Source organism: Cajanus cajan, chromosome 5 (assembly GCF_000230855.2).
Source record: "Cajanus cajan strain Asha chromosome 5, NIPB_CcT2T_4, whole genome shotgun sequence".
NCBI classification, from domain to species: domain Eukaryota; kingdom Viridiplantae; phylum Streptophyta; class Magnoliopsida; order Fabales; family Fabaceae; genus Cajanus; species Cajanus cajan.
The window spans coordinates 31,626,488-31,654,173 of record NC_138521.1 but is presented as its reverse complement, the minus strand read 5'-3'; the positions used below and the strand labels follow the sequence as shown (position 1 = coordinate 31,654,173).

The 27,686-nt window shown below is 36.5% G+C and overlaps 1 long non-coding RNA gene across 3 annotated transcripts; it reads left to right on the top strand.

Annotated features, from left to right (window-relative positions):
• The first annotated feature begins 1,604 nt into the window (after positions 1-1,604).
• Positions 1,605-27,363, top strand: LOC109794183 (uncharacterized). 3 transcript variants are annotated; one of them, XR_014434046.1, is made up of 6 exons: positions 1,605-1,975; positions 2,078-2,148; positions 2,900-2,950; positions 4,171-4,342; positions 5,113-5,675; positions 23,839-27,363. It is a non-coding gene; the product is annotated as an uncharacterized LOC109794183 (long non-coding RNA). The 3 variants fall into 3 exon arrangements; XR_014434047.1 differs by lacking the exon at positions 23,839-27,363 and having other exon boundaries at positions 1,606-1,975; positions 5,113-5,233; positions 5,390-5,866; XR_002239431.3 differs by lacking the exon at positions 23,839-27,363 and having other exon boundaries at positions 1,608-1,975; positions 5,113-5,866.
• The last annotated feature ends 323 nt before the right edge of the window (positions 27,364-27,686 follow it).

The following is a 27,686-nucleotide window of genomic DNA, read 5'->3' as shown; positions in this document are numbered from 1 at the left end:
AACGGGCCGTTCTGGAATCAGAATGACCCATTTTTAATTTGAATTTTACTTGTAATAGCCTATGTCAGAATGACCCGTTCTAGATTGGGAATAACCCATTCTAACCTAGGGTTTCTAGGCCTTTTGAGAAGGTTGGAACGACCAGTTCTAGTTTAGGAATGACCCATTCTGGGCTCCTAATTTAACCTTATTGGGCTTTGGACCTCCTAATGTCTTGTCATGTCGCTTCTGGGCTTTCGAGGACTCCCTTTCTTCATACTTGATGTCCATTTCCTTGCCATTGTCCTCTAGACGAAATTAGGTGTCTACAATACACAACCAACATTTCCACATAAACCAATAGGTCATACACATATCTTGCAATTCAGAGTTGACTTACATCAGATCCAACACTCACCAATACATACATACATACATACATACATACATACATACATACATACATATACATATACATATATATATATATATGTATATGTATGTATGTATGTATGTATAGCAACTTATAATCAATAACCACTTCATAATTTACACAATATTGATTCAGACTCACGCTCGACGAAATTATAATTTCACCCAACGTGACTCAACCCAAGAACTCCTACTCTCGCTTATGCCCGACGAAATTCTAATTTTTCCCGGCAAGATGCAACCCAAGAGCTCTACTGCCACACTCACTTAATGCTAAGGGGTCACACTCGGCGTTGAGGTCTGGCAAATACCTCCTTTAGGAATTGCGCCTGGTGAAATTCTAATTTTTCCCGATGGTAGGCCATTCCACAAACTCATGTCCGGTGAAATTATAATTTTTCCTAGCGTAAATATTCTAAAAATTCACATTCATCCCTTGAATGTGTGCCCGACGCTAAGAACTAGGCTCGATGCCAACGTGAATTTCTACAACCCATATACACGAACAACACACATACAAATTCTTCATTCATCATACAATCACTCTTTTCACATTTCAATCAGTCAAAAGTCATCATACTTACTCGAAAATGCATTAGCATACAACGATTACCCAAAATCATGCATCAATCACCCAGATCTCAATTTCTTTGAACCCTAACCTATAGGAACATTTGAAAACAATTTCGTCTCACATCCCATGCATCCATTTCCAACAATCAATATCAAAAATACAAATAGAAACCCACATGGAACATATTGAAATTATCAAACATAACACATATAAAATTACTAAAAATCGTAGGGATTTCTCGCTCTACCTATTGCCTCATGTGACTTTGCATGTAAAGATCATTTTTCCCCTGTACCTGGTTGCACTAATCGGAATACTCCCTTTGTAGTGGAAGTCGTTCCTAATCTCTTCCTAGGCACCCCTCCTCAAAGCTCTTGCTTTTCCTTTCTCTTTCTCTTACTCTTTGAGAAATGAAATGAGACTAATGAGGGTTAAGTTGCTAACTTCTTCCTTTACATTCCCTCAGAATAGGTCAATCACTACTAGAAAATCAATTTCTTTAGAAATGATGTAAATAAGAAAAGTGATGGCAGTTTTATAAATAAAAAGAAGATGTAAACAATTCTACATCGGTTCTCTTTCTGACCGATGTAAAAATTAGTATTGGTATTTCATTTGACCGATGTAAAACTGAAGCCAAATTTTTGCGAGCTCTAAACCCTCTCGACACAACACTGGTGGGGCACTCTCGCGGTCTCTGGTGCAGCTTCTTCAACTCACAAAATTGAACCCTCGCGGGCACTCTTGACACAACGTCTCTCGCGGATTCAACACACACGCAATAGTGTCCTATTACTCTCGCGGCCTCTTCTAGTGATCCAAATCGACAAATATTCTCGGAGGAGCTCTCTCAAGTGGTGCTCCAAATCCACAAACTCTCCTCGAGGAGCTCTCTCGAGTGGTGCTCCAAATCCACAAACACTCTTCGAGGAGCTGTCTCGAGTGGTTCTCTTGCGCGAGTTCTTCGCCAAAGGGAAAAGTAGAAGATTTGTAAGTTAACTTGCAAACTATTTTGGGATTTTTTTTATAATTTCTCAAGGTGCTCACATTTGCCCTAATTTCTTTTTGCAAATTTTTTCCACATCCGTCTAGGTTCCAATTGAAGACCCCCTTGGAAGATAACTGGTACAAATTAATCGAGTTCACATCATCAAGAGGAACAGGCAAGTCGTTGTTGACTATAACAGTTTGATTCAAAACCAATCTATGATGGCACAAAATCTTGACATTTTAAATTTTAAAGAGGATTAATTTAGATTTGAATGAGTTAATGTTGTTATATTTACTAAATATTTCTCCTTCTCTTGTTTAAGTTTTGAAAACAACATGTTTAGTGGTCCCGAGCTAAAAGCACTTGTTCCATATGATTTTGGGTGCTGAAGAAAGCTAGAAATAGCATATATATCATCTAAGAAGATTGTAACGAAGAGGCTTAGTTAATTTACATAGGGAAAGGGTGGTGTTATTTGAAAATCAATATTTCTTGACCATTTTCATTGGGATAGTAAGTTGGAATATATTTGTTGTGTTTAAAAATTTAATTGAGTGTTTAAATTTAACTGCTTATAAAAGAACACTGAAATATTTAATGGTCAAAATTTTGCTGTGTTGATTGAAAGAAAAATATGAAGAATGAAGTTAAATCATAATATAAGTGTGCAGGGTCTATGTTGTTGAATATGCAATAAAGTTTCACACTTTAAGTGTGCAGGGTCTATATGAATTTTTTGGAATTGTATACTACAATTGTTAAACTTGTGTTACTCAGTTAGGTTGCTGTTTATCATATTACTGATTATGTAGCAAATATCATAATTGTTTATCATATTACTTTTTTTACAAACCTGCTTATTGTTGAAGCTGCTCTGGGGGTTGGTTAATAAGTAGCATTATTTCATTTCCTTTTTCAAATAGATGGTACATTGAGAGTAGATTCAGAAGGATCAAAACAGAAGGTTTCGAGAGGTGATGTTCTCTAACTTATCCATCATACCTTACCAGTAGAGAAGCAAAAAATGTATTCACTTTGTAAGGAATTTAGTCTGTTTATTTGGATTCAAATGATATTTAGTTGAAACTTTGGCCAGCCAGAATCCAAACTGCAGACTGTGATATAAACCTATCTTTGTCTCCCCAATCTCAAATGTCTTTTTTTTTTGTTCACGGATGTGTTGCTGTAGTACCTGACTGTTGAATCTATTGTTATTGTTAGCATTAATTGTGAGATGGTTAATAAATGCTGGAATATGCATGGACCATATAGTGTCTATATCTTTCGTTTTCTGAATGCATGGACCATTTAGTGTCTATAGACTTGATCTAAGTTTCTGCCATTTAGTAAAAATCATTTATGCTGATAGAAAAATGAGATGGTTAGAAAGGCTAGATATAATAGCAAACAATTTCGCTGCACTACCCAAGCTGAAGGAGCTTTCCAAATTGTATTATTTAAACTTACAACATTCTAAGAAAGGAATTAGGATTAGAAGAGAGTTGGGTTGAAATTCACTATGCTACTAACTTGATTCTAATACTAGAAAGTAAAGAGAGTATATAGTAATTGTATATATAATAACACAGACCACGCAAGGTATATTACATTAGTTGACTAGGGAGCGAGTTTAGGATTTAATTACAATTGTAACAATGATTGTAAGCACTCATTGACTGCATTCTCACAGAAAAATATACATGATATTTTATGATGACAACTTTGCATTATAGGCACAAACAGAGTAAAATAGTAGCAGCAACTAGCATAAAAATTGAGACATGGATGGAATGAACTACAAGGAATGCCTTTAATCAGTTTGAGGATGTTGCAACATGCAACAATTATTTATGCTGTATGAACTTTGAAAGTAACCAAACATCAATTGTTTTACTGAATTCATGCAAATATAGCATACGTTTGCCAAGTGGAGATTTAGATATTCAAGAATTCCAACATAGAGCCCAAATGTTGAGATTAGACATTTGCTCATAAAAATATTTCTAAATTATTACAATTTTTCTACAAATGATAATCCGGGAATGTTAGCAACTGGTGTTGTTTTAAAAATAATATTAATTGGTAAATTGAGGATAAAAAAGGATTACCAATATACCATAATTTACTAAGCTCAGAATTTCTTTCTTTTTATTGTCTTTAGTTACATCATTATCATTATGTTCTCACGTCTCAGGTTGTTTGGTTAAGCTTTTAAGATGAAGAGTGAGATTTAATGTTGTTGGAACTCACAGCTAAATAAACTCAGAACTCTCACCTTAGAGAAACTCCTCAGCATGATCAGTAGCACAATTAAATAGAGCCAGAGGCCTGCGAGACTTTCAACTAACATAGACTGCTGTGCATAGGTACTTTGTCTCAATTTTTTCCCCTCTACTTTGTTGTTTTCTTTCTTTTCTGCTGTGTTTTTTTTGTGGCTGCAATGCAATTGCTTGAAGCTTCTGTAGCTGGCTAGCCAAAAGGAGGGTCACAATTCTTATTTAACGAGTGTATCCCTTAATTTGAAAGTGAGACTTGTCAAAATTTATAATTTTTGCTAAATTCCCATTAATGGTAGAGAGATTCTTAGAAAGAAAGTGTTGGTAGCGCTTGTCAATACACATTTATTCAACTGATTAATATGTGCATTTTTAGTTATACGGCCTATGCTATGTAGGTTGACTATATATAGACAAAATTTAGATGTGGTTGTTCAAGTACTTTTGATATTGTATTTTAATCAAAATTGAAATTTCATCTAAGTAATCCGCTTAACAAGTATTTTGCATTAAGGATTAACTTTAAGTTATTGAAGTGAAACTTCAATTTTGATTCCTCCTTTAGCAGAATGTTCAATAGATTTTGGTTCCTACTTAACATCAATGGGCATTTTCTGTTCCAAAAGAGGCTTTTGTTTATCACATTAAAATCATGACTATGAATGGTTAACAGTTCAAGTATAAAAACTTGTCAATGAAGAAGGGGCAACTCACCCCATAATTAGATTAGATGGACTTACAACATCAATTTCCGCTAAAATTGACAACGTACAGAAAAAAAATAATTTTATAGAAAAGAAATAAGTAAAAAAGAAATGTTTCTCCCCATCATGAACATGGCTCCATTCTATGTATCTCAGAATCTGAAATCAAGATCACATCCATTGCGCAACAGAATTTCGCCAGAAGAGATTTGTTGAAAATCATTTCAATAGGAACCTCGTGCCGCTTGCACCAGGCAACCGTAATCCTGGGGTCAAGGTAGTTTATCTTGGATGTGCCTAATGCCACAGTTTTCAGATCTTCTTTTGTCTTCATATCACGTTGCATTTTGTCAATTTTTGCATTGGTTTGATAAATGATAGACTAGAAAAGTTTGAGGGTTGATACGGAGCAAATTTATCTTGTACCTTACAGGCTTTACACTGTCATTTATAATATCTAACATTTGCTTTTATCAAGAACATGAGGTAGCTAAGTCTGCAGACGTATATGAGCTTCTAGAAGCCAATTTTGACAAGCTGAACAATAAGATTGGTACTCATTCTCTCAACTATTCATCTGACAAATGTGGTTCTGAATTTAGGCATAAAAATGGTTATGCCTTGAAAGAGAGAAAACAGTGGAAAAACGTTGTAAGAAGTTTTTTGATGGTAAGTGATATTCAGAAGCTGACTTCTGCATCGAGGTGCATATTTAACAAGTAAGATAATCTACCTATAACCTTTTTTTTTAGCTCTGATGTGATTTATGTTTTTAATGGTATATAGCACTGCATGTTCTATGTATGGCATTTACATTACCAAATATAGCATGCACTACTATTATATAATACAGTTGGAAGGTTGTATGTATTATTATAGATGTAAATTATATTTTTGGTTCTTTATCTTATTTATTAGATTCATTTTGATCCCTTAAACAAGTTAAATTGTATATCCACTCTACTTAAGCAACACAATTGAGTTGAATAGTGTACCATACAATTTTTGTTTGAGATATATATATATATATATATATATATATATATATATATATATGTTTATTATAGGTAATCAGAAAGAATCTAAAAAATAAATGATTTTTTTTTTTAAAATGCAATCTACATCGGTTGTTAGTAGAACCGATGTAGATGTAGATTTTAGCACAAATTTACATCGGTTGTCAGCAAAATCGATGTAAATTTTGTACAAATTTATATCGGTTTCAAAACCGATGTAAAAGTGTATGTATTTCTATGTCGCCCTATTCTACATCGGTTTTAGAACCGATGTAAATTACCTTGCAGAACCGATGTAAATAATACATTCTGTAGTAGTGAATCTAACTCAATTCACTTCTCGACCTGTCTCTCTTTTTTCTTAAAATAATTTAATAAAATACATATAAATAATAATACAAAAATATTTTTCTTTTAATAATAATAATAATCAAATATTTCTAACCCAAAAATAATATAATAAAAAATTTATATTAATAATATTATTAGTTTCTAAAAAAATAGAATGTTACAAATTACAAGAAGTGATTATATGCATTCTGACAAATAACTATCTTAAAAATCTTTTAATCATTACACATTTATTGTACATACGTAAAAGCTTACATTTGTTTTGTGATTACACTCACATGGAAGACTCAAGGGTTATGGGAAAACTATGTATGTAATTCACACTCTTAATATAGTTTTTATTTCTCGAATTTTTCTACCTATGATTTTTTCTACCTCCTATAATCCTTCTCTTCTATTTATAATTCATTCTTTTTATTGCATTATTCTACATCTCTAATTTATTCTTTCAATAATTCTGTACTTTCTCCCGTTAAAAAAACATAAAAAAAAATATTTGTCAACTTTCAATTTCTTCTCCTTTCGATGACCCATTCTTATTATTAATATGATATTTCTATTTAATTTATAAAATGAATCTAAAAAAATATTGCTTAAAATATTAAAATACTATAAGTTATATTTGTTGAAGTTTTTAAATCTCAATTAATATACTTTGATAAAAACAATTTTTTTTATAAGAGTGTTATATATTATTAAGGCTTAAATGTTTTTTTGTCTTTGACATATAAGAATTATTTAATTTTAGTTTCTCAAATTTTAATTAAACAATTTTAATTCTTTGAATATTGTATTTGTATAATTTTATTTTCTTAAATTGAGCAACTTTTATCTTTTAAGTTTTGTAATTATCTGATTTTTATTTCTCAAGTATTACGATTATACAAATTTTTATTTATTTAAATTATATATATTAGTAATTTTAGTTAAAAAAAATAAATATCATTTAATGCATAGATGATATATATATATATATATATATATATATATATATATATATAACTTAAATAGGTCAAAAATTATATAATTGTAATATTTTAAGGATTAAAATCGTATAGTTATGATACTTGAGAATTTAATATTATTTAATTAAAAATTCAGAGACTAAAATTCCTTGATTAGAATTTTAAATATCAAAATCGTACAATTGTAATATAAAAATATAATTAATCTTAAAATAATGAGAAAAATTAACATAACCTGTTTGTTAATGTCAAAATATATGTATTGATTTATATTTATGTACATTAAGTTAGTAGAAATATTAAAACTTCCATGATGATACATATGTTTGTTTTAGTTCTATTAAAACTAATAAAAATGAATGGGGTCATAACTCTATCATAAACTCCTTATTGGATCTCGACACCGATAACAATAGATTGATATATATATATATATATATATATATATATATATATATATATATATATATATATATATATATATATATATAATATTTAGAAGATTTTTTATGCTTGTTTTGTTAAAATTCATCTCTGCATCATACTCTGAATAGATACTTTAATACTTTACTCTGATATTTATGATCTGGTACCGAAATGGTATCAGAGCCAAACTCTTGAAAATTTTTGTCAGATATAGTATTAATATTTGAAGAAGTTATATGAACCTAACTTGGAGGCTCTGCCACCATTACTGGGAATTATAAGTTCTGAGAATATTAATTCTGTTGGAACATTGAATATTATTATTTTCTAAACCATTTGAATATCGTTTTCAAACATAGAATTTCCTAAGAATAAATTTATTATCTCAGGCTTGCCTAGTTCATTGTGGGTAGTGGTAGCGTTGGTAAGCCGGAAATAGGTAGTAAGTCCTAGTGAAAGGCAGTAAAACCCGAGGTGTTCCCGTTAGACTACTTGTGTGATAGGATGGAAAGAGTAATAAAAATATTCAAAGGAAAAGATAAGTTAGAAGACGATATGAAAAATGATGAAGAAAATAATATGAATCAATTATTACAACACGAATTAATAATCCCAGAAATAGAAAACCAGTTGAATAAGTGGACTCTTCCAAAGTTAAAAATATCTACTATATATGAAAAAGAATGGACTTCAAAATTTACCTCTGAATATGTAATAAAAACAGTAGATAAAGAAATTGAACTTAAAACGAGCCATGAACAAATCCCATTAATAACCAAATCATTAATAGCCAAACACATAAAAAATTATAAATACATGCATATAGGTTCCATTCAAATTGCAATTAAACCTTTGTTTAGGCTAGGAATGGATACCCCGATGTTCGTAGCTTTAAGAGATAATAGGCCAACTGAACTTGAAAATCAGATTTTGGCTATGTTTGAAACTAATCTACATCAAGGACCAGTGTATATTAATAATTATCCAAATTATTCAGTAGCTCTTAAAAGTTTTCATAATATTGAAAATAATTTAATATTAGATGTTAAAATACTTGAAAATAAATGGAATAAAAACTCATATCCAGTAACAGTTATATATAGAATATATTATAAAGTCATGAAAACACATTTAGCTCCTAGAGCTTTATTAATGTCTCCTAAAGATGAAGCTACTATGCTTCTAATAAATCCTGAAAAAATAAGTGCAGTAGTTCCTAAAACTTTAAAGCATAATGAGATAACCACTGGATTAAAATGGAGAATAGAAGATATATTAAAACCAGATCCTCCCGATCCTGTAGAAATAGAAGAAATAATTGAATATAAATCAGGAGCAGTAGAAGTTTCTTTCACTCCATTAAGAAGAATAAATTCTTTAAAGATAGGGGAAAGTTCAAGAGCATCCCCGCAAACTTTTCATACAGCAAGAAGATCATTAGATAGGCCTAGTTTTACTTATCATAAAACTATGAATCTAAAAGGAATAAGACCAAATCCTACAATACCATTTCCAGAATATGAATGGGAAAAACCTAAAACTCATAATTCTCCTTCAAATACAGAATTAGCTGAAGAAGAACAAATAGATTCCTCTATAAATGTAATTAAAAAATTTGAAATAAATAAAGAGTTATTAAAACAAAAATTTTTAGCAGAAGAAAATAAAGAGAAAAGACAATGGTTTTTTGATACTTTTACCCAAGAAGAATTAAAAAATTTTAGAGAAAAATATTATGATTATTTAGAAGAAACTCAAGAAAATATTCCTTATTTTTCTTGGTTTGAAGAAAATTGTTTTAAAAATTTATCTATAAATGTTTTAAAAAATGCTGAAAAAATATGGAAAACTAAATCAGGAGAAAAAATAAGTGAAATACCTCCTTTAGAAGAAGTTAGATTTCCAAATATAGAAAATAAAGAAGTAGTAGCATCACCATTTAAAATGATAGGAAAAAGAAAATTAGAAGAAAACATAACAGTTATGGATATACAAAATGTTCATAGTCAATTAAATTATACAAATCAAATATTACACCAAGTAGCAATAAAAATTTACGAAGATAAATTAGATAATAAGACTCAAAATCCTTTAGGAATAAAACCTTTAGAAAGATCTTTAATTACCCCTACTAGATTTACAGATAAAGAATATAAAGAATTCAAATTAGGAAATAATACTGATAATCTTTTAAATGAAATAAATAAAAAATTAGAAAATTTGAACATAAAAAATATTAATATATTAGAAATTCCTGAAGAAGAAATAGGGAACATAAATTTAGAAGATTTAGAAGATAATATATTTAAAATACAAAGAAAATTTAATCAAAATCCAAATACGAATAATATGCCTACTACTAGAAATTATTATCAAAGACCAACCCTTCCTGATATTCAATTTGAAGAATGGAATTTAGAAAGTCCATCTTCCTTCAATGGTGAAGGAATTACTGAATGGAATATAGATGGAATGACAGAACATCAAATTTTAAGAAAAACTCATGAAATGTCTATGGCTGCTTCGGCCTATAGAGCAAAACATAGTGAACAACAAACTGTAAAATTATTAATAGCAGGATTTACAGGATCTTTAAAAGGTTGGTGGGATAATTATCTCTCCTTAGAACAAAGAAATTATATTTTAACCATAGTAAAACCTGAAGATGGAACACCATTAATGGTAGAAACTTTAATAATAACTATAATTCAAAGTTTTATGGGAGATTCGAATATTTTTGATACTAAAACCAATATCCTTCTACATAACATAAGGTGTCCAACCTTAGGAGACTTTAGATGGTATGTAGACAATTTTATAATGATGGTAATGACTAGAGCAGACTGTAAAGAAAATTTTTGGAAAGAAAGATTTATTGCAGGATTACCTCCAGTCTTTGCCACTAAAGTTAGAGAAAAGTTAACAACGTTATACAATGAAAATCTGCAAGAACTAACTTATGGAAGAATAATATCGGTAATAAAAAATACTGCTTTAGAAATTTGTAATAATATGAAATTAGAAAGACAGATTAAAAAACAAAAAGAAAGTGGAATAAAAGAATTAGGAAACTTTTGTGCACAATACGGATATGAAGATTAACTCCTCCTTCTAGAAAAAATAAACAAAAAATTCAAAAATCCTTTAAAAGAAATAAACCTTTTAAAAGTTTTCGTTATAAGAAAAGAAAATTTACACCTCTTAATAAAAATAAATTTTAAACAAATCAGAACAAAGGAATAGTTTGCTTTAAATGTGGAAGATATGGCCATATGAAAAAAGATTGCAGAGTTAAAGAAAAAATTAATAATCTAGATATGTCTGAACAATTAAAAGATCAAATTGCTAAAATATTATTATACGAATCCGAAAGTGAAGAAGATTTTAGTGAAGACGAAAATTATCTAGAAAATATAGAAACCTCTACTGAAGAAACTAGTGATTGTGAATGTGAATGTGAAGAAAATCCTTGTTCATGTTCTTTTAATATTAATGTAATATCTGCTAGTGAAAAATTAATGTTAGAAATGGTAGATAAATTACATAATGAAGATGAAAAACTAGATTATTTGATGAAATTAAAAAATTTAATATTACAAAATAATCACATAGAAGAATCAACTTCTACTCTTGAATTTAGTGGATATGATTTTTCTCAAATTATAAAGAAAGCATCAATTAGAGAAAAACCTGTAAATATACTAGATTTACAACGAGAAATAAATGAATTAAAAAGAGAAATAAATATAATTAAAATTCAATTGACTGAAATAAAAGCTGAAAATTCTCAAAAAAATAATTTAATAAAAGAAATATTAGAAAAAGAACAACCCTCTACCTCTAATAATGAAAACATTGTAATAAGTCAAATAAAAATAATACAACAAAAATGGTTAATAAAAGCTACTTTAAAAATTGGTAAAATTTTTCATAAAACTTTTACTGCATTAGTAGATTCTGGTGCAGATTTAAATTGTATAAGAGAAGGATTAATACCTACTCAATATTATGAAAAAACTGTACAAACATTAAGAGCAGCGAATTCGAATAAATTAAAAGTAAAATATAAACTTTCTAAAGCCTATATTTGTAATCAAGGTCAATGTTTCAAAAATACCTTTATATTAACCCCAGATATAAGTGAAGAAATGATTTTAGGAACTCCTTTTCTAACTCAAATATATCCTTTTACTGTAACCACAGAAGGAATACAATTTAAAGAAATATTATTTGAATTCATAAATCCAAAGAAAATTAAAGAAATTAATAATGTAAAAGATATAAATGAAGACAATTTTATAACTAGAATAAAAGCTAAATCTGATCAAATAAAATTTTTAAAAAATGAAATAAAACACAAACACATTGAAGAAAAGATACAAGAACCCAAAGTAATAGAAAAATTTAAAGAAATAGAATAAGAAATAATAAAAGAAATTTGTTCAGAGGTTCCCAACGCTTTTTGGGATAGGAATTCTTTCGAAATAGAATTACCATATGAAGAAGGTTTCTCAGAAAAGGATATACCTACAAAAGCTAAACCTGTACAATTGAATAAAGAAACTCTCGAATATTGTAGAAAAGAAATAAAACAATTTTTGGATAAAAAACTAATTAGACCTAGTAAATCTCCCTGGAGCTGTGCGGCATTTTATGTTCAAAATGCTTCAGAAATAGAAAGGGGAGAACCTAGAATGGTTATTAATTATAAACCTTTGAATAAAGCCTTAAAATGGATAAGATATCCCTTACCTAATAAAACAGAATTAATTAGCAGAATATATAATGCAGTAATATTTTCTAAATTTGATATGAAAAGTGGTTATTATCAAATAAAAGTAAAAGAAGAAGATAAATATAAAACTGCATTTCTAGTACCCTTTGGGCAATACGAGTGGAATGTAATGCCTATGGGACTTAAAAATGCTCCCTCAGAATTTCAGAATATCATGAATACTATTTTAAACCCTTATTCAAAATTTGCATTAGTTTATATAGATGATGTATTAATATTTTCAGAATCTATTGAACAACATTTAAAACATTTAAGAATATTTAAACATCTAATCAAGAAAAATGGGATGGTAGTATCTCAAAAGAAAATAAAAATGGCTCAAACCAAAATAAGATTTTTGGGTCATGATATATATCAAGGAACAATAACTCCAATAAAAAGAAGTATTGAATTTTCTGAAAAATTTCCGAATGAAATAAGAGATAAAAATCAACTACAAAGATTTTTAGGATGTGTGAATTATGTAGCAGATTTTATTCCTAAGATTAGAATAATATGTAAACCTCTTTATAATAGGCTTAGAAAAAATCCTAAACCATGGACCCCTGAGCTAACCAAAATAGTTCAAGAAGTAAAGGCCCAAGTTAAAACTTTACCTTGTTTAGGAATACCAAACCTTGAAGCCCAATTAATAGTAGAAATTGATGCCTCAGAACAAGGGTATGGTGGGATTCTTAAACAAAAAATAGAAAACCATCCTGAACAAATAGTAAAATATCATTCGGGTATTTGGAACCCAGCCCAATCCAAGTATAGTACAATTAAAAAAGAAATTTTGAGCATAGTTTTATGTCTTCAAAAGTTTCAACATGAACTAATTAATAAACCATTTCTTTTAAGAATAGATTGTAAATCTGCAAAAGAAGTTTTGGAAAAAGATGTAAAAAATTTAGTTTCAAAACAAATTTTCGCTAGATGGCAAAGTTTAATATCTTGCTTTGATTTTCAAATAGAATTTATTAAAGGAAAGAATAATTCAATACCAGATTTTTTAACACGAGAATTCTTGCAGGGATTCCCTTATAGCCACCCAAACCAAACAAATGGGTTCCCAGCCCAAACCTCCTGAAAAAACTGGGCCATCTAGTCTCTCACTAGATGACTTTTCTCCTTGTCGCCACCCGCCGAAACGGACCTTGGCAATCGCGACGATGGTCGGACTCGTTTTAATGTTTTGAAAAGTGGTGGATTGCTAGAACGACTTATTCTCAAACTGAGACCTTGTCGAGCTAACAATTTTATTAAATGATTCACCAATCCATGTTAATCCCAAGCGGGACCCTCCATAGATTAGTGGTTTTCGCAAAAATTAGGGTTCTTGGAGTCGCCACCAATATTTTACTCAAAACATTGGAAAAAGATTTAAGGCAATTGATTTTATAAATCAACTTTGGCTATTACAACCAGAGTTGGGTAAGGGAGTCGGTTACGTGTGGGGAAGGTGTTAGCACCCCCACAGCGCCCCATTAGGGTTCCCTATGACGGATTATTTATTAAATAATAGCGCAAAATTACTAAATTACCCCTATTTATTATAAGCGATTGTAAATTAAATATCTACATGATGATAAATTTAAATATGCAACAATCAGAAAGCGGTAAAAGAAGGGATTTTTAGAAAAGAAACCTCTTGAAGCGTGCTTTTTATATATCAATGAAGTCTAGGAGGCTTTTTGGCACTCCCTCCCTCTACAAGCTCGCTCGCTCCTTCCTAAAAAATAATTTTTGACTATGGAAATCCAAAAGATTTCCCTTCGACTAAGTTCGAATCTCCAAGCTAAATGCTCGGAATTCCAGAACTTCGTCGGATCGACTCCCAGAGAGATTTCTAGGGCAGAACACTGCTCAAAAACCCCAGAATACTCAAGGAGGGAGTCAAAACTGTGTGAAAAAGTGTGGAATGACGTCCAAATGACGTCCTATTTATAGGGATGAGGCGCAGTACGACCCCTGGGTTCAATACGGCCCGTATTGAATTTTTGTACTTCAATACGGCCGTATTGAATTCAGTACGGCCGTATTGAAATACAGAAACTTTAATACGGCCGTATTGGTTTCAGTACGGTCGTATTGTAGTACAAAATGTGCAGTACGGCCGTACTGAACTCCAAGGAGGCCGTATTGAACTCCAAACCTCCCACTTTCTTATTTTTGGCTACTTTAAGACCTCTAAACCTACAGATAGTCATCCTATGATCTTCTGGGAGTCCTTCTGGCTGACTTTCCTTTGATCTTTGAGAGTCTTCGAGTCTTATTTCCGACCCGGACAATTTTAGAGGTCTACAGCTGCCCCCCCTTTACTTAGTCAAACGGCCTTTTGGTGTACCGTTTGATAAGTAAAGGAGTTGACCCAATTGTCCGGGGAATAAGCCATCCTTCCGACTTGTAGTATCTTCAGGTGGGAAAATTGTTGAGTAACCTCTCCAGGTTGAGTTTGCCCTCTCCAGGGTGAGTATTAGTCGTCGCCTCTCCAGGCTCATGCATACCTCCGTGTTCTTGACAACCTCGGGGTAGCTGAGTACCGCCTCTCCAGGCTATACCAACGTGTTCTTGACAACCTCGTGGTAGTTGCATACCTCCGTGTTCTTGACAACCTCGGGGTAGCCGAGTACCGCCTCTCCAGGCTATACCAACGTGTTCTTGACAACCTCGTGGTAGTTGCATACCTCCGTGTTCTTGACAACCTCGGGGTAGCCGAGTACCGCCTCTCCAGGCTATACCAACGTGTTCTTGACAACCTCGTGGGAGTTGCATACCTCCGTGTTCTTGACAACCTCGGGGTAGCCGAGTACCGCCTCTCCAGGCTATACCAACGTGTTCTTGACAACCTCGTGGTAGTTGCATACCTCCGTATTCTTGACAACCTCGGGGTAGCTGAGTACCCGCCTCTCCAGGCTATACCAACGTGTTCTTGACAACCTCGTGGTAGTTGCATACCTCCGTGTTCTTGACAACCTCGGGGTAGCCGAGTACCGCCTCTCCAGGCTATACCAACGTGTTCTTGACAACCTCGTGGTAGTTGCATACCTCCGTGTTCTTGACAACCTCGGGGTAGCCGAGTACCACCTCTCCAGGCTATACCAACGTGTTCTTGACAACCTCGTGGTAGTTGCATACCTCCGTGTTCTTTACAACCTCGGGGTAGCGTGAGTTTTCCCTCTCCAGGGATTTGTGATGATTTTGTCTCCACAGTCCACGATGCTGCTTCGACGATTGTTTTTGATTTTTGTGCCACTGAGGGCTGGATAACGCAGGGATCCGTCTAGGGGATGTGCAGTTACTCATAGGTTCTTGTGTCCCAACTTTCCATTGCGTAGTTGGTGCCCATTGAGGAATTTCTGTTTCCTTGGGTTGTAGACACGAAGATGCTCTTTCTGAGATGAGCGGTGCCTTATGATTTGGCTGACGTCCTTTCGACGTTGGTGGAGTACCCCGGTTATCCTTATTCGGGTGACTCTTTTTGATTTTCTGGTTTTATTGCCTCTGCGTAGGCTGTTATCCACTAGGGGATTCTGTCGTTTTGTTGTGATTAGCCTCTTCTGTTAGGCAGATCATCTTGACGCTTGATGTTTGGCTGAGAGCCGGATTCCACTTGGGGAATGATTATTTGTCTTTTGTGATTTTTCTTGAAGGGGTGCCTCTGAGTAGGCGAGTGGGGATTTAAAGTTTATATATCCCAGAGTATTATTTAGAAAGCCTCTTCAGGCTTAGCTTCACTCATCGCTTGAGTTGGAAAGCTATCCTCCACTGAGGAGGTCATAGTCCTTTCGACTCGGATATTCTGTTTAGACGATCAAACCCTCCTTGGGGAATCTTGCTGATCTTGGTTTGATAGCTTTCACTAGGGAATTTGGCCCGTGAGTGGAAGCTGAGATATCTCTAGGGAGTATTATTTCGGCGAGCCTCTCCAGGCTCAATTATTCTGTACAATTTTGTGGATTTTCTATGTTTGCCTTTTATCGATTTTTGGGCTTTTTCCGTATTTTGCCTTTTTATTGATTTTGGCTCTTTCTTTATTTTGCCTTTTTTGTTGATTTTGGCTTTTGTTGTACAGAAATAAAAGTGCTAAAAGATTTAGACTCAAAGAGTGAAAAATTTCATTCATTAAATAAACATGAAATTTTGTACAAGGGAAATGATGGGACGCGCAGCCCATTCAAACAAATACATAAAAATAGGAAAAAGAAAGCCGGTCTTCATTCTTTTGCCGGCGGGTCCTGTGGAGGAGCGGGGAACTGGCGGTGCATCCAGACCGAGAGGTTGTCGAACCCCTGCACCAAAGTGTCCAGTCGAGTATCGGTGCTCTGCTGCCATGCGCCGATACTGTGCTGAAAAGCATCGAATCGAGTATCGATGCTTTGCTGTAAAGCGTCAAAGCGGGCATCAAAGTAGGCCTTATCCGACTGTGAGGTGCCGGCCTCTGGCTGTGGGCTGCCGTCGCCCTGAAGATCAACGTCATTGAAGAGCTCGGCGAAGGCATCGGGGCCATCCGCTCGTACATACCCCCCTCCTGACCTCGCTATGATCTTCATACTGATCAAGGTGGAGGCATTAATTGGCTTCGGTGCCAATGGCCCTGGCTCTGCGCCGTCTGGGCATCCCCAAGTCTCCGCAAGCCGTGAGAGGAGTGGGGCAACCAGGATGTATCCCTGCCTAGATCCTCCCTCTCGTGCCCCCAAGTTCTTGACGTGCTCGAGGAAGAAGTATCCGGGGTTGGCCCTCTGACTGGTGGCCATGCAGTATAATGCTAATAAATCCGGCCGTGTCACCGACTCGGGGCTCTTCCACCTGCCATGGATGGTGCTGGTGAGGATCTTGTGACAGATCCGAAGAGCGGTCGGGAGCCGGGTGCCCTTCACCCCGGCATGATAATCTTCGTGGCCTGTGATCGCTCTCCACATGCCGACCAGGGTCCACTGATCAGGCCACTCGCATATAGCATCTCGATATGCCAGCTGATCAGTCCTGCTGAAAAATCCTGCTTGGACGTTGAACTCGTCCAACGTCAGTGAGCGGTACCCCTGGTTCATCTAGAAGTCAACTGAGCAGACAGCCTCCCCAAAACTGTTTGTCGACTCAGTAACGCCGACAGTGGCCAGAAACTCCTTCGTCGCTGTCAAGTACAGCTGAGAAGGGGGATCAAGGAGGAATCCCCATCCTATACTGTCGAAGTAGCCTCGGACTTCATCCTCCAAGCCCACTGTACGGAGAATGTCAAAGTCGAGTGCCCTCGACGGCTCGAAGGTGAATGACTCTATGAGCTGTAGCCGTTCCTGATGTCGATCTGTCATTACGAGTCGAGCTGGGGCTCTTTGCCTCTTTCTGGATGATTCAGCCATTTTGTATTTGGAGAAGATTTCTGGGTTTCACTCACAAGCAAGGTATGCAGAGGAATGAAGATTGGAATGCAAAAATAAGAAGGGAAAAACCTATTTATAGACAAAATTTCGCCAATACGGCCCGTATTGATTCAATACGGCCGTATTGACGTATCCGTTAGTGGGCAAAATTGGTAACCAATACCGGCTGTATTGAATGCAATACGGCCGTATTGGAGGCTAATACGGGCGTATTGGTTTCAATACGCCCGTATTGAGACTACCGTTGAAGCAACTCTTCAGATTCAACACGGGTGTATTAAAACCAATACGCCCGTATTAGCCTCCAATACGGCCGTATTGCATTCAATACAGCCGGTATTGGTTACCAATTTTGCCCACTAACGGATACGTCAATACGGCCGTATTGAATCAATACGGGCCGTATTGGCGAAATTTTGTCTATAAATAGGTTTTTCCCTTCTTATTTTTGCATTCCAATCTTCATTCCTCTGCATACCTTGCTTGTGAGTGAAACCCAGAAATCTTCTCCAAATACAAAATGGCTGAATCATCCAGAAAGAGGCAAAGAGCCCCAGCTCGACTCGTAATGACAGATCGACATCAGGAACGGCTACAGCTCATAGAGTCATTCACCTTCGAGCCGTCGAGGGCACTCGACTTTGACATTCTCCGTACAGTGGGCTTGGAGGATGAAGTCCGAGGCTACTTCGACAGTATAGGATGGGGATTCCTCCTTGATCCCCCTTCTCAGCTGTACTTGACAGCGACGAAGGAGTTTCTGGCCACTGTCGGCGTTACTGAGTCGACAAACAGTTTTGGGGAGGCTGTCTGCTCAGTTGACTTCTGGATGAACCAGGGGTACCGCTCACTGACGTTGGACGAGTTCAACGTCCAAGCAGGATTTTTCAGCAGGACTGATCAGCTGGCATATCGAAATGCTATATGCGAGTGGCCTGATCAGTGGACCCTGGTCGGCATGTGGAGAGCGATCACAGGCCACGAAGACTATCATGCCGGGGTGAAGGGCACCCGGCTCCCGACCGCTCTTTGGATCTGTCACAAGATCCTCACCAGCACCATCCATGGCAGGTGGAAGAGCCCCGAGTCGGTGACACGGCCGGATTTATTAGCATTATACTGCATGGCCACCAGTCAGAGGGCCAACCCCGGATACTTCTTCCTCGAGCACGTCAAGAACTTGGGGGCACGAGAGGGAGGATCTAGGCAGGGATACATCCTGGTTGCCCCACTCCTCTCACGGCTTGCGGAGACTTGGGGATGCCCAGACGGCGCAGAGCCAGGGCCATTGGCACCGAAGCCAATTAATGCCTCCACCTTGATCAGTATGAAGATCATAGCGAGGTCAGGAGGGGGGTATGTACGAGCGGATGGCCCCGATGCCTTCGCCGAGCTCTTCAATGACGTTGATCTTCAGGGCGACGGCAGCCCACAGCCAGAGGCCGGCACCTCACAGTCGGATAAGGCCTACTTTGATGCCCGCTTTGACGCTTTACAGCAAAGCATCGATACTCGATTCGATGCTTTTCAGCACAGTATCGGCGCATGGCAGCAGAGCACCGATACTCGACTGGACACTTTGGTGCAGGGGTTCGACAACCTCTCGGTCTGGATGCACCGCCAGTTCCCCGCTCCTCCATAGGACCCGCCGGCAAAAGAATGAAGACCGGCTTTCTTTTTCCTATTTTTATGTATTTGTTTGAATGGGCTGCGCGTCCCATCATTTCCCTTGTACAAAATTTCATGTTTATTTAATGAATGAAATTTTTCACTCTTTGAGTCTAAATCTTTTAGCACTTTTATTTCTGTACAACAAAAGCCAAAATCAACAAAAAAGGCAAAATACAGAAAGAGCCAAAATCAATAAAAAGGCAAAATACGGAAAAAGCCCAAAAATCGATAAAAGGCAAACATAGAAAATCCACAAAATTGTACAGAATAATTGAGCCTGGAGAGGCTCGCCGAAATAATACTCCCCAGAGATATCTCAGCTTCCACTCACGGGCCAAATTCCCCAGTGAAAGCTATCAAACCAAGATCAGCAAGATTCCCCAAGGAGGGTTTGATCGTCTAAACAGAATATCCGAGTCGAAAGGACTATGACCTCCTCAGTGGAGGATAGCTTTCCAACTCAAGCGATGAGTGAAGCTAAGCCTGAAGAGGCTTTCTAAATAATACTCTGGGATATATAAACTTTAAATCCCCACTCGCCTACTCAGAGGCACCCCTTCAAGAAAAATCACAAAAGACAAATAATCATTCCCCAAGTGGAATCCGGCTCTCAGCCAAACATCAAGCGTCAAGATGATCTGCCTAACAGAAGAGGCTAATCACAACAAAACGACAGAATCCCCTAGTGTATAACAGCCTACGCAGAGGCAATAAAACCAGAAAATCAAAAAGAGTCACCCGAATAAGGATAACCGGGGTACTCCACCAACGTCGAAAGGACGTCAGCCAAATCATAAGGCACCGCTCATCTCAGAAAGAGCATCTTCGTGTCTACAACCCAAGGAAACAGAAATTCCTCAATGGGCACCAACTACGCAATGGAAAGTTGGGACACAAGAACCTATGAGTAACTGCACATCCCCTAGACGGATCCCTGCGTTATCCAGTCCTCAGTGGCACAAAAATCAAAAACAATCGTCGAAGCAGCATCGTGGACTGTGGAGACAAAATCATCACAAATCCCTGGAGAGGGAAAACTCACGCTACCCCGAGGTTGTCAAGAACACGGAGGTATGCAACTACCACGAGGTTGTCAAGAACACGTTGGTATAGCCTGGAGAGGCGGGTACTCGGCTACCCCGAGGTTGTCAAGAACACGGAGGTATGCAACTACCACGAGGTTGTCAAGAACACGTTGGTATAGCCTGGAGAGGCGGTACTCGGCTACCCCGAGGTTGTCAAGAACACGGAGGTATGCAACTACCACGAGGTTGTCAAGAACACGTTGGTATAGCCTGGAGAGGCGGTACTCAGCTACCCCGAGGTTGTCAAGAACACGGAGGTATGCATGAGCCTGGAGAGGCGACGACTAATACTCACCCTGGAGAGGGCAAACTCAACCTGGAGAGGCTACTCAACAATTTTCCCACCTGAAGATACTACAAGTCGGAAGGATGGCTTATTCCCCGGACAATTGGGTCAACTCCTTTACTTAGTCAAATGGTACAGTTGCTTCAACGGTAGTCTCAATACGGGCGTATTGAAACCAATACGGGCGTATTTTATTATTATTATTATTATTATTTTTTTTTTTTAAGATAAACAGAGAATAAGTGATCTTCCAGTACACCTATCATCTGTATGCATGTATGCAAATATGATGCACCTAATTCTATTTGATTCATTTCTTTCAAAAGAATTAATCGGTGCACTTTTTGTTTGGATCTTGCCATTCCTCCAGATGGGCTGTGCTCTGCTGATTTCCGTAACCGAGGAATGATGCGTATTTGATTTTGGTGTCATCAACCAAATGATTTTCCTTTCCTTTAGAAGATGTGTCAACCCTCCTATTGACTACTATATCTCCATGTTTCCACTAGATTATTCAAAATTCGTTTGGGACAAGAGAGAAAAGAAGGAAAGGATATTTTTTCGAAAGTTTGTGTTTTAGAGGGGATTATTTATTTTTTGAAAAATGGATTTTGTAAGAATGGCTTGGCCAATGGTAGGCTTAAGTGTTTAGGCTTGTTTGATTAAACACTTATGAAGTTAAGCACATCTTGGTTATTAACATTCGTGATTTGATAACTTGGATAGCTTTTCTTGAGCCCCTTTGTTGAATTCAGTTGGTGGTACCATCATGGATTTATTCTGTTTTTCGATTGCCCTAACTTTTGCCTAAAACACCCATTTGTGGAGTTTTAGCGGGCTTTTGTTTTTGTTCATTATTTTGTAACCCTAATTTTTGCCTAGGTCACCCTTTTGTGGGATTCCTAGCGGGTCTTTTGCTCTTATTTTTGCGCAGTCCCCTTTTTTGGGTTTCCTGCCGAGCTTTTTGTTTTTTAGGATTTTTGTCCTGAATGGATTTCTTTTTATCCATGACGGCACTTATTGAGGCCAAGGAAAGGTGCTCCAAGTTGTCACACACTTCCACATAAAAAAAAGATGCGGGTTTATTTTTATTAAGACGATTTTAACCTCATTTATGTTTATTCAAACAGGGTTAAATAATGCGGTCTAGAATTTTATTGTAAGCAAGAAAAGAAGCAATAAGAAATAATGAAGAATGATTTTATTATAATCATAGTGGAAACATGTGCCCTATCGAGGCTCGGGGGTCGGGCTGTCCCCGAGGAGTAATCTCTAATAGTCATCAGTTTTACACATCCCTATCGGAAGGAGGAGAGCACTTGATGACGACGACCGGCCTTGATGCTTGTGAACCGGCCTTCCTAAAGATCTGGCTTAAAGAACGTCGAGAAGGATCTTGATTCCTCTTCGTTCTTTGATCTTTAACAGGGTTGTATCCTAACCCTTGTTTCCCCGGATTATCCTTGATGATGGGTAGCTCCGGAATTCCTTGGAAGTCCTTGCCAAGTCCTTGTCCCGGCTAGTATCCATTCTTGGTGAGCATATGGGCTACCTTCTTCATTTCTCGGGGAAATGTCTCAACATTGGCGATCTCCAATGCTTGGAAGGCGGTTTCTAAAGCTTCCTCTGCTGCATCCACATAAGGTATGTTGGATGGCTTGCTGATGAGTATGTCATCTTCAGCTTGTACAGTCACCAGTTTGTCACCCACTATGAACTTGACTTTCTGGTGGAGCGTAGAGGGTACAGCTTTCGCATCATGAATCCAAGGTCGGCCAAGGAGACAGCTGTATGCCGGAGTAATGTCCATTACTTGAAATTCGACGTTGAAGATAGTGGGTCCAATTTGGATTGGAAGATTGATTTCTCCCACTACTTCTCTTTTAGATCCGTCGAAAGCTCGAACGATCATGTTGCTCGGGCGCATTTGGACTCCCTTGATTGCCACTTGATCGAGCGTTCTTTTTGGCATCACGTTCAAGGAAGACCCGTTATCCACCAAGACTTTAGCGATGTGGTATTCCTTGCACTTTACAGAGATGTGCAAGGGCTTATTGTGGTTTGGTCCCTCAGCGGGGATCTCTTCATCGGTGAAAGTGAGGTGATCATTAGCCGTGATGTGACTAACAATCCCCTCAAATTTGTCTTGGGAGATAGTGTGCGACACGTATGCTTCGTTCAAGACTTTCAACAGAGCTTGCCGATGCGGTTCGGAGCATAGGATCAACGACAACAGAGTAATCTTTGCTGGCGTCTTATGAAGTTGATCCATGATGGAGTACTCGCTCTGTCGGATATATTTTAACAGCTCATCAGTCTCCTCCTCGGATTCTTTATTTTCCTCGGTTTTCTCTTCTTTTTCTTTCCCTTTATTCTTGGGAGCTTTGTCATGAAGATCTTCGGGAGTGTAGATCCTGCCACTCCTAGTCATGCCCCCAAGTCCAGCGATGTTAGAGATATCGCTGTCGGCAGAAGAATGGATGTCGTATATCCATGGCACAGCCTTATTTGATTTGTAGGGAAAAGGTCTTGGAGCAGGGATCCTTAACGGTGTCAGACCTTCCCCTTTATTCGTCTTGATTACCAACAAAGGAGTTGATGTGCGCTCACTTGGCGCGGTTGTTGGCTTACACTTAATAACAAATGGCGTGCGATCCATTCTGAACATACGCATCGATTAATCCTTTCTTTTTATTAATGTTTATTAATTACTAGGAGAGATGTATGAAATGAATGACTCCTAGATCCCTCCATGATCTATATGCATGATATGAGATGATGATGTTGAATATGCATGCATTGTGTTTATTGAACTAAGCATTATCATGTTTTCGGGATGTCCCTAAGATGATGCATGATATTGCTTGGTTTTGGGTAAATATCATTTTTCTTTGTTTTTTGAATATATATTTTTTTTGTATTTTTAGGGTGAAAAGGGAAACTACCTATATGAATGTGATGAAGGTAGATGTTAACACCATGTAATGGAAGATTCTTATTTCTATTTATTCTTATTTAAAAAGGAATAGGAATGTTGTATGTTTAAAGAAATGCAATGTATGCTCAAACAATTTCACGTAAACAATGCACAAACAATTCACTCATCCACGAACAGTCACGAGCAAATCACGAGGTAGGGGTATCCTGCAGAAAAGTGCATATTCAAGGTGGTTCTAACTGTTCTCACCGGTCTGAGGCCCCCAAGGTGCCCCCATTATAGGGACCCAATTCCTCTCGTCGTAAGTCGATGGAAAGCTCCAACGCACTGTCGGACTCGAGTTCATGGTTATCACCTTGAGTGATGCTTTCCGACAACGGTCTACGGGCACCTATAGACCCATTCGACAACCGGCCGTACTAACATCCACTCCCTATGGCTTACCACTCATGCCCCCGGGTATAGAGGGAACTGTTGTGTGCAAAGGTTTGTGTGCAATTTATATTTCAAACAATTGCAGAAACTAAACATACAACAGTTTATTAAAGCCATATAAATAAAGCATGTTATCATACAAACAAGGGGTAATAAAGTAATTTTAACTATTATTTGTTAAAAATAATCTGTCACTAAATGGGACTGACTCTCGAGGCTTCCCCAGTGAAGTCGCCATCTGTCGCCACCCGCCGAAACGGACCTTGGCAATCGCGACGATGGTCGGACTCGTTTTAATGTTTTGAAAAGTGGTGGATTGCTAGAACGACTTATTCTCAAACTGAGACCTTGTCGAGCTAACAATTTTATTAAATGATTCACCAATCCATGTTAATCCCAAGCGGGACCCTCCATAGATTAGTGGTTTTCGCAAAAATTAGGGTTCTTGGAGTCGCCACCAATATTTTACTCAAAACATTGGAAAAAGATTTAAGGCAATTGATTTTATAAATCAACTTTGGCTATTACAACCAGAGTTGGGTAAGGGAGTCGGTTACGTGTGGGGAAGGTGTTAGCACCCCCACAGCGCCCCATTAGGGTTCCCTATGACGGATTATTTATTAAATAATAGCGCAAAATTACTAAATTACCCCTATTTATTATAAGCGATTGTAAATTAAATATCTACATGATGATAAATTTAAATATGCAACAATCAGAAAGCGGTAAAAGAAGGGATTTTTAGAAAAGAAACCTCTTGAAGCGTGCTTTTTATATATCAATGAAGTCTAGGAGGCTTTTTGGCACTCCCTCCCTCTACAAGCTCGCTCGCTCCTTCCTAAAAAATAATTTTTGACTATGGAAATCCAAAAGATTTCCCTTCGACTAAGTTCGAATCTCCAAGCTAAATGCTCGGAATTCCAGAACTTCGTCGGATCGACTCCCAGAGAGATTTCTAGGGCAGAACACTGCTCAAAAACCCCAGAATACTCAAGGAGGGAGTCAAAACTGTGTGAAAAAGTGTGGAATGACGTCCAAATGACGTCCTATTTATAGGGATGAGGCGCAGTACGGCCCCTGGGTTCAATACGGCCCGTATTGAATTTTTGTACTTCAATACGGCCGTATTGAATTCAGTACGGCCGTATTGAAATACAGAAACTTCAATACGGCCGTATTGGTTTCAGTACGGCTGTATTGTAGTACAAAATGTGCAGTACGGCCGTACTGAACTCCAAGGAGGCCGTATTGAACTCCAAACCTCCTACTTTCTTATTTTTGACTACTCTAAGACCTCTAAACCTACAGATAGTCATCCTATGGTCTTCTGGGAGTCCTTCTGGCTGACTTTCCTTTGATCTTTGAGAGTCTTCGAGTCTTATTTCCGACCCGGACAATTTTAGGGGTCTACACTCCTTCATATTCAAAAGCATCCCAAACTAGAAAATTACCCAATACTCTGAAAAACCCCCTTGAAAATAAATTCACTTATTTAGCTCATGCTCCTGAAACACCAGAAAAAGCCTCTCCTTCTAATACAAAGAATATCCCAAAAGAATTTCATATTCTTGAAAACTGTCAGCATGTGGTTACTTTAGAAGAACATTGGCAAGATGAAGATCCATGGAAGATTGTAAAAAATCTAGCTCCTCCTCACTGGAGTTGGATTCCAAAAAATGAAAATTTGAAGAAAACTAAAAAATTTTATCAGTTTGTTTTAATAGATACCGGTTCAGTAGAAATAACTCTCGTAGCAGACCTGAAAAACCCTTCTATTATAAATTATTCCAAATTGAAAATTATCAAAGTGTTGTCCTATCTTGATTGGAAACAACACCCTTTCACCGAGAAAAACTTCTCTAGACCTTTTGACCCTCCTTCATATTCATATTTTGACTACCAAAAGGCCTGGACCTACATATTACTAGAAGAAAATCCCAAACACTCTTGGTATATTAGCTTTAAAAATGAATTACCCCTTCCTATTCCAAATTGGTTTGTAGATTGGTTCTTTCAAATAAGCCCAGTCCAATCCATTATTCCTGAAAATGTTTTAAATATCTACCGAAAATATAAACTGCTTACCTCAAACCAACCTCCTCACCTTCGCCTTATAAAATTTTGCTCTACAATGGGTATAAGTTGGCTTTTAGCCCATCTCTTGGAAATACATCAGCATAAAGAAGAAACCTACCCAAAAACTATTTGTCGTAAGACAAAGGTTTTTTGGTGGAAAAAATTTGAAGTAAAATATGTTGAAGAAAGATTTCAAAAATGGAAAACTTTGGGCCTTCAGACCTCAACCAAGGCCCAAGCTACTCTGAAAATAGAAAAGCCTCTCACAAAGAATATTCTGGATACACTTCCCTCCTCTAAAGAAGAGAAAGCTATTTTGAAAAAGAAATTATTAGATGCTTTATCTTCTTTAGGCTCCGAATCTGATGAAGAAGAAGAAGTTGAAGATTGCTATGCTATTCAAATGGCTCAGGCGCCTGAAAATGATAATATTGATTTCTATAATTTGTAGCAATCAACGGAAAAGGTTGCTCAAATTAAGAAGAAAATTCAAGAATACCTTCTTAAAGTCGAAGATCAAATTCAAATTCGTATCATGAAAAAATTAATAAAGACAACAGATGGAGATCAACTCTGGAGTACCTTTGAAGATTTGAAGAATTTTGAAGATTGTAGAGCATCTGAGTAAGAAGTTGTGGGTCCCTTGTCTCCCACGTCGCCCAAAAGATGCTTTAATATTTTGTTAGTTTGTGTCGGCGGTCTAAAGTAAAGGCTTGCCATTTGTATTTTGTCGTTTGTGTCGGCAGCCAAAAGTAAGGCTTGCCAGTTGTAAGCATTTTCTTTTAGATTGCAACACGTGTATGTATAGGATGTGTTGCCTTGAGTCTCGAAGTCACTTTCTCATCTATAAAAGGACATTCATTTGGAGTAGTAAGCACAGCTCAGTGAGAGCCTTAAACTTCTACCTCCCTTTGAGTCTCCTGCATAGATAAGAAGCCTGACCCTCGCAAAAGACTGTAAAATATTTGTAAGTTTAAATAAATATGATTAAGTATTTTATTGATGGATTTGCCCATGTACACATGTATGAAAACTATAATTTCTTTGAATCGTTTATGATTATTGAATTTTATTTTTATGAAATTTCATTCTTAATACCTGTATACATTTATAATCAAGAAATTAATTGTGATGAAGAATTTAATACTTTTATTAGTTCTTTTCTTCTTTTAAGTAGCAATTACGAATATTTAGAAGATTTTTTATGCTTGTTTTGTTAAAATTCATCTCTGCATCATACTCTGAATAGATACTTTAATACTTTACTCTGATATTTATGATCTGGTATATATATATATATATATATATATATATATATATATACTC